The sequence below is a fragment of the Cibotium barometz genome, chromosome 8 (assembly GCF_041138505.1).
Source record: "Cibotium barometz isolate CiBa-2024 chromosome 8, ASM4113850v1, whole genome shotgun sequence".
Lineage (NCBI taxonomy): Eukaryota > Viridiplantae > Streptophyta > Polypodiopsida > Cyatheales > Cibotiaceae > Cibotium > Cibotium barometz.
This window is the reverse complement of record NC_141053.1, coordinates 23,745,008-23,751,785: the sequence shown is the minus strand read 5'-3', so window position 1 is coordinate 23,751,785 and position 6,778 is coordinate 23,745,008.

Here is a 6,778-nt window from a genome sequence, read left to right as displayed (position 1 = left end):
CTTCAAAGTTGTGAATGTAAAGGATGGGAGAGTCTTTACTTCAAGTAAGGTTAGACGAGGCAGCACAGGCAAGAGGGGTAGTTGGGCTTTTAGTTTGTCTTGAAGGTGGCTCATGGCCATAGCGATCCTTTTTGCACGTCAAGAACTCTGTCCATTTAGAAATGGACGGAGTTTACTGGTTTACTGGTCCATTTAGAAATGGTTTTCCTATGGACAGCACCAAGGTAAGTTCTATGATGATTAAGAGAATACTGGTACTCAACCCGTGCGTTGTTGCGGTATGTAAAAGACATTAAGAAGCGAAACACAAGAATGGAAGCCGGAATACAAAGGGTCAATCCAAGGGTTTTTTTCCTCTTATTTTTTAGAAATCCAAGATTTCTTTTTTCTCTCCTCTCATTGTGCCTTGGTTGTCCATGGTTAATATGTAATATATATATATATATATATATATATATATATATATATATATATATACGCGCGCACACACACACACACACACACGCACACACGCACACACACACACGCACGCACGCACGCGCGCACGCGTGCGCGCACACATATTTTGGGGAAAAGTGTTGGTAAATTCAACATGAAATTGTATTAGAAAGAGGGAAAAATACAAAATATAAAAATGCTACAATGTACAGCATTGAGGGAAAGAGAACATATGAATATATGTATATATAAAGTGAGTGTTTACATATGCATGAATGTGTTAGTGAGCATCAAAGGTTGAATAGAGGAGGAACAATAAATCAAAGACAATGTAAAAATACGTGTATACGTAAGCATGTGTGTATGTATGGCAAAGTGAGAATTTTTCTTTGGAAAAAAGAGTGTGTATGTGTATACATATATTTATAGGTAAGAAAAAATAGTGTTAAGAGCAGTATGTGTGTGTGTGTATGTGCATACGCACACACACATGAGACCAAAAGTAGTACATGTAACCCATTAAAGATTGAAAGTTTGGTTGTAAAAAAAAAATTGTAACCAAGACATCACCAAGCTAAACAAAATATAATGTGTACTATATCAGCTATATGCATGTATAAAAGGTCTTGAAGTTGTCTCGATGGGGGAGTCATGTATCGTCATCGTATTATGTCCACATCACGTGGTAGAATACTCGTGTCTCATCATCATATACACAATACATACTATGTCACTCACATGGTAGAATACTATCTATGTCATCATCATATACATAATATATACAATCTATGTGCACTGTCCGTTCGAAGATGTCATTACTCACAAAACTCGTTCGAGGATGCCATTACTCTCAAGTTTTGTGATGATGGCACCATTGTTCTCTATGGATGGGTTCACCTAGCTCTCTAAAATTGTTGGGATGGGGTTGCTTGGCTCTCTAAAGTTATTGTTATTTGTATATTGGGACCCCTTGGGTTCAATGTTGAGGGAAATACGGTTAGACATGGATTGACGAATTGTAATGGAATCTTGAGTCAAATCCCATAATTGCTCTTGATCTACTAAGTGATCGGACCGAAGATCCTTGTAAGAGTATCCCTATGGGCATGTAGCTCCAAGGAAATAGAGACTCTGGTCTTAATAATCCATGACTTAAGCAAGTGGGGATTAATACCCTCTTGAAAGAGAAAATGGAATCAGTCTTACATTTTGCACATCAGAATCAATAGTTCTCTTCTATCTTTGTCTCTTTTGTGGCACATACTCTACGTATTCCTTCTCTTTCCTAGGGATGACCAGATTAGAACAAAATATACTATGTCATGCATGAATAAAAGGCCTCAAAGCCATCTTGATGGGGGAGTTACATGAGCCATCATCATATACATAATGCTATCTATGTCTACATCATATGGTAGAGTACTGTTATGCCGCTAGAGGACGTCCCTAATATGGCGTCCTAATGATGCACCCAAGATTTATATGCATATGGATGGAAGGTGCTTGGTACATTCTTTTCTAGGGAAGCTCTCTGTCCTCCTTGTCTTTATCCAACGCTAGTGTGAGGCCACTCTCAAGTAGCCGTCACTATCCACATGTGACGTGTGTTGCGTGAGATACTTGGGCTTCTTGATAGTCAAACCATTAAAAATTGTGAAGAAGTGTTGCATGTAGAAGCGAATGTGGGAAGTAGCTAAGCCTCTTTAGTCTGAATCATTGTTTTTTTATTTGGCTAACTTAGAAAAAAAAGGATATCAAAAATTTTGGAGAGAAAAATTGGGCTACCCTTCTATTACATATGGTGTGATTGCTCAAATAGGGGGGCCTAGGGCATGGATGGTTGACAAGAATATGGCTTTTCAAATATAATATATGTATGTTTTAGATATATAAAATGAAAATTTGGCCTTAAAGAAGAGGAGTGAGGTATAAAAGAAGGGGTCTAAAAAGGACATAGGATAGAAATCTTTGGCTACATATTGTAGGAGGGACCCCTTCCAAAAACAAAACATTGTTGGTGACCAGATCAAGGTGGGAGTCATGACTATTGGGTATTTTGGAGTTAATTGTTGTGAACACCCTCTTTGGGTATGAACAACTTTTATTACGTTTGTAGCCATTTATATGGTAGAGATGTGTGGACATAGGCTAATAATGGGCCGGATCACTTTTCCCTCCTCAAGAGGTTTTTCCTTGCGAGTGTGTGCATACTCTTATGAGTGTACACACACTCATATGAGTGTGTGTAAGTGACCTTATCATGCCACTTCACTTGTACTTCCTTCAATCTCATTAATCTACTTTGAGTGTTGTGCTTCTCTCTATCTTTGCTTACCTACTGCATCTCTGTGTGTGCTGCTACCTCCGTCTCCACTCCAACAAATGGCATGAGAGCAGGTTAGCTCTCGCTTTTGTCGTGTGCTCTCATCATCACCTTCTCGAGTTGCTCTTTTGATTATCTCAGATTGAGCAATCCTCTTAGGTGGAAAGGTATACCCTATCATTTTATAGTAACTTTGTTAAATTTTTTTTAACAATTATCAAACTATTTTAGGAATATTTTGAGGCTCATTCACATGTAAGGTTTCCGTAGACATCCCTAGGGAGTGACAATTCAAACAATCTTTGTTCGATTTTAGGTTTTATGCAGTGCATCAACATAAATTTAGTGTAATGACATTGTGTGCATATGCCATACATGTTACAGGGTTGCCATTGACATCACATCTTTGAGTGTTGGAAACATGGCCAGGTCTAGGAGGGAGCGAGTGGAAGGGGAGGTGGAGAGATCAAGCCATGATTTGTGGAAGCATAGACATGGATATGGAAGAGAGAGAGAGAGAGAGAGAGAGAGAGAGAGAGAGAGAGAGAGAGAGAGGTGCAATAGAACTCAAATGAGAGAGAGATTACACATGAACACAATGATTGTACTATGAATGATAATACTCACGCCATGTACAATGTATTTATAGGCACTAAGGCCTTATCTTCTGACTCTTACTAAGAGGTGGTTCACACCTAGAATGTTCACGCCAAAAGACTAAACCATTCAAACTACTAAGACTCTGATAATTCCAACACACCCTCCCCCCTTAGCAACGAATGTGGTGAGATTTGAACGTAAAAGAAGCAAACAACCTCCAACTGCATCACATCACTGCTATGCAGAAAGGCAATATAGCCATGTGCACCTCTCGTGCCATGCTATTCCCTCAATCATCTTATGATCAAAACTGAGAGTGTTGCTTAGTTACCCCCTCAACTCCTAATTGGCATAAGAATACATATTTACCTTTTTTATAGCATCAAGGCCTTACAACAATTCCAAAAAGACATCCAAAATGTTCAGATTTTAGGGACAACCTGGGCAGAGAGAACCCTTGACTCAACATAAAATAGGAAACAGATAATTATGGAGAGATTAAGATCCCCCCTCGAACATATGTCGATAAAGAGTAGGCATCCTTTTTCCACGACGTTTCCAAGCAATGGATTCTTGGGTCATCCTTTTAGGATCATGGGCTAGGGAAGATCATCCGAATGTAGATGTGTTCAATGAAGATGTGAATGTTGATGCAAAACATATGTGCCTTGAGACTAGCATCAATGTTGAAAGATTTCATAACTCCTTGGAAGAAGCATCAGATATAGACCTTGTGCTAGATATGGACCTTGTGCTAGTCTCAACATCATAGAAGGAAGCACGTGTTGGTGTATCCTTGAAGGAATCAAAACATTGAAAGAAAGATTGATCCGTTGAATCTCCCATCCGAAAGGTACTAGACTTGTTGATGAAGAAGTAGATGAAGCTATTTGCTGATTTTTCACCTCCTCTTCATATGGGTATCCCGCTCTTCTAAGGCTTGAGATCTCCTGGTGTGATAGTGGTCCCTCATGATGATTGTATGTGCTGGTTATAGCATGGGACATTTCATGGAGCTGATAATAGGGCTCCAACTACGACACATGTGTGCAGCTGATATGGACCAAAACCCTAAAAAAAACATAGAAATTCTAAAAAATGCAAACCCTAAAAACACCTAAGGGGAGAAGGTGAAGCATGACAATGGAATGGAGCCTAGCTTTGATACCATATTGGAAACATGGCCAGGTCTAAGAGGGAGTGAGTGAGAGTGGAAGGAGAGGTGGAGAGATCAAGTTGTGGTGTGTGGAAGCGTAGATAGGGATATGAGAGAGAGAGAGAGAGAGAGAGAGAGAGAGAGAGAGAACATGACTCAAGTGAAAGAGAGACTGCACATGAACATAATGATTGTATTATGAATGAATGATACACCATGTATAATGTATTGATAGGCACTAATAAGCCTTATCTTCTGACCCTTACTAAGAGGTGGTTCACCTAGAGGTGCATCTTGATGGGAAAAACACACCCTAAAAAAAACATAGAAATCCTAAAAAATGCAAACCCTAAAAACACCGAAGGGGGAAGCATGACAATGGAATGGAGCAGACTCGATAATTCTAACATTAAGCTCATTATCAACAGCTTCATTGGCATCATCATTGTTAGGGGGTTGTCAATAGAGGGAGCTTTTTTTGGCAATAGTTCCTAGCTCAAAGTACCTGGAAATATATTCACTTAAAAGAATCCAGATGATAGACTCTCCGTTGAAGATTAGCAAGATCAACCAATAGATCCATATAAAAGAGCCATGGACCCATCCGTTGAGGAGACCAGCAAGGTCAATCAACCAAATCCATGCCGGAGTTCAGAAAACAACTCTAACACCTTGTTCCGTTTTCTTCCTCGACGCACGCATGGGTATCTTCGGCGACCCAGAGCCCGAGCACCGTATGGTCCACATCCATCCATATCTCTTCACATCCATACACATTCCATCTCATTCATCCACATCCATCTAGTCATTCACATGCACGTCTATCCACATCCATCCATACATTCACATTCACATCCACATATATTCACATCACATCCATACATTCACATTTACATCCACATATATTCACATCACATCACATTTCATCCACATCTCATCACATTCACATCCACATCCATCTACATCACATCACATCTTATTACATCCACATCCACATTCATTTGCATCACACCACATTCTATCCACATCTATATCCACATTCATTTGCATCACACCACATCTTATCACATCCATATCCACATTCATTTACATCACATCACATCCTATCACCTATCCTCACATCTCATTCTCATCTCTTCATTCACATCCACATCCACATCCATCTCACATATCCTCACATCTCATTCTCATCTCTTCATTCACATCTTATTCACATCTATTCACATCTATTCACATTTATTCACATTTAGTAACATTTTCTATTTTTGATACTGATGGGACTTTTCTAAATTTTTACCAATTGTTTGGCCTGGTTAAAGGTACTTTTTCTCGACAGATATTTTCATATTCTTTCTCAAATTCCTCAAGTGAAATAAATTCAATATTCTTCTTTTGAGTAAAAGATTCATGGGATTTACAAAAATCATTTCTACCCATATTTCATCGGTGTACCTATGGCATCGTTGGTAACCAGAACGCTCACCACCTGTCCACTCAGGGGCCTTTTCAATAGTTCCTAGCTCATAGTACCCGAAAATATATTCACTTATAAAAATCAAGATGGACTCTCCATTGAAGATTAGCAAGATCAACCAAGAGATAAAAGAGCCATGGACTCATCCGTTGAGGACCAGCAAGGTCAATCAACCAGATCCATGCCCGAGTTCAAAAAATAACTCTAACACCTTGTTCCATTTTCTTCCTCGACGCACATGGGTATCTTCGGCGACCTAGAGCCTGAGCCCAGAGCCTGAGCACCGGTGTACCTATGGCATCGGTGAAAACCAGAACGCTCACCACCTGTCCACTCAGGGGCCTTTTCCTGAGTGGTTGGGGGAGCAGTGCCAGAACAGTGCGAATTTTGAGCCTGCACCGCCGCTGCAGAGCCTAAGTTCGCACTGTTCTGGCATAGCTTCCCCAGTCCTCCAGGAGTAATTCTGATGCATTGGATGGCAAACAATGTAATTTTACACATGATTAAAGCTATTTTTATCTTATAAACTATTGTTTCTCACAATTAGTATACTCAACTTCATTATAAATGCATCAGAAATGATCCTGAGTGGCTGGGGAAGCAGTGCTAAAACAGTGAGAATTTTGTGCTTGCACCGCCGCTGTAGAGCCTAAATTCGCACTGTTCTGGCAAAGCTTCCCCTGTCCTCCAGGAACAAATCTGATGCATTGGATGATAAGCACTATATTTTTACACATCATTAAAGGTGTTTTTATCTTATAAACTACTATTTCTCACAATTAGTGTG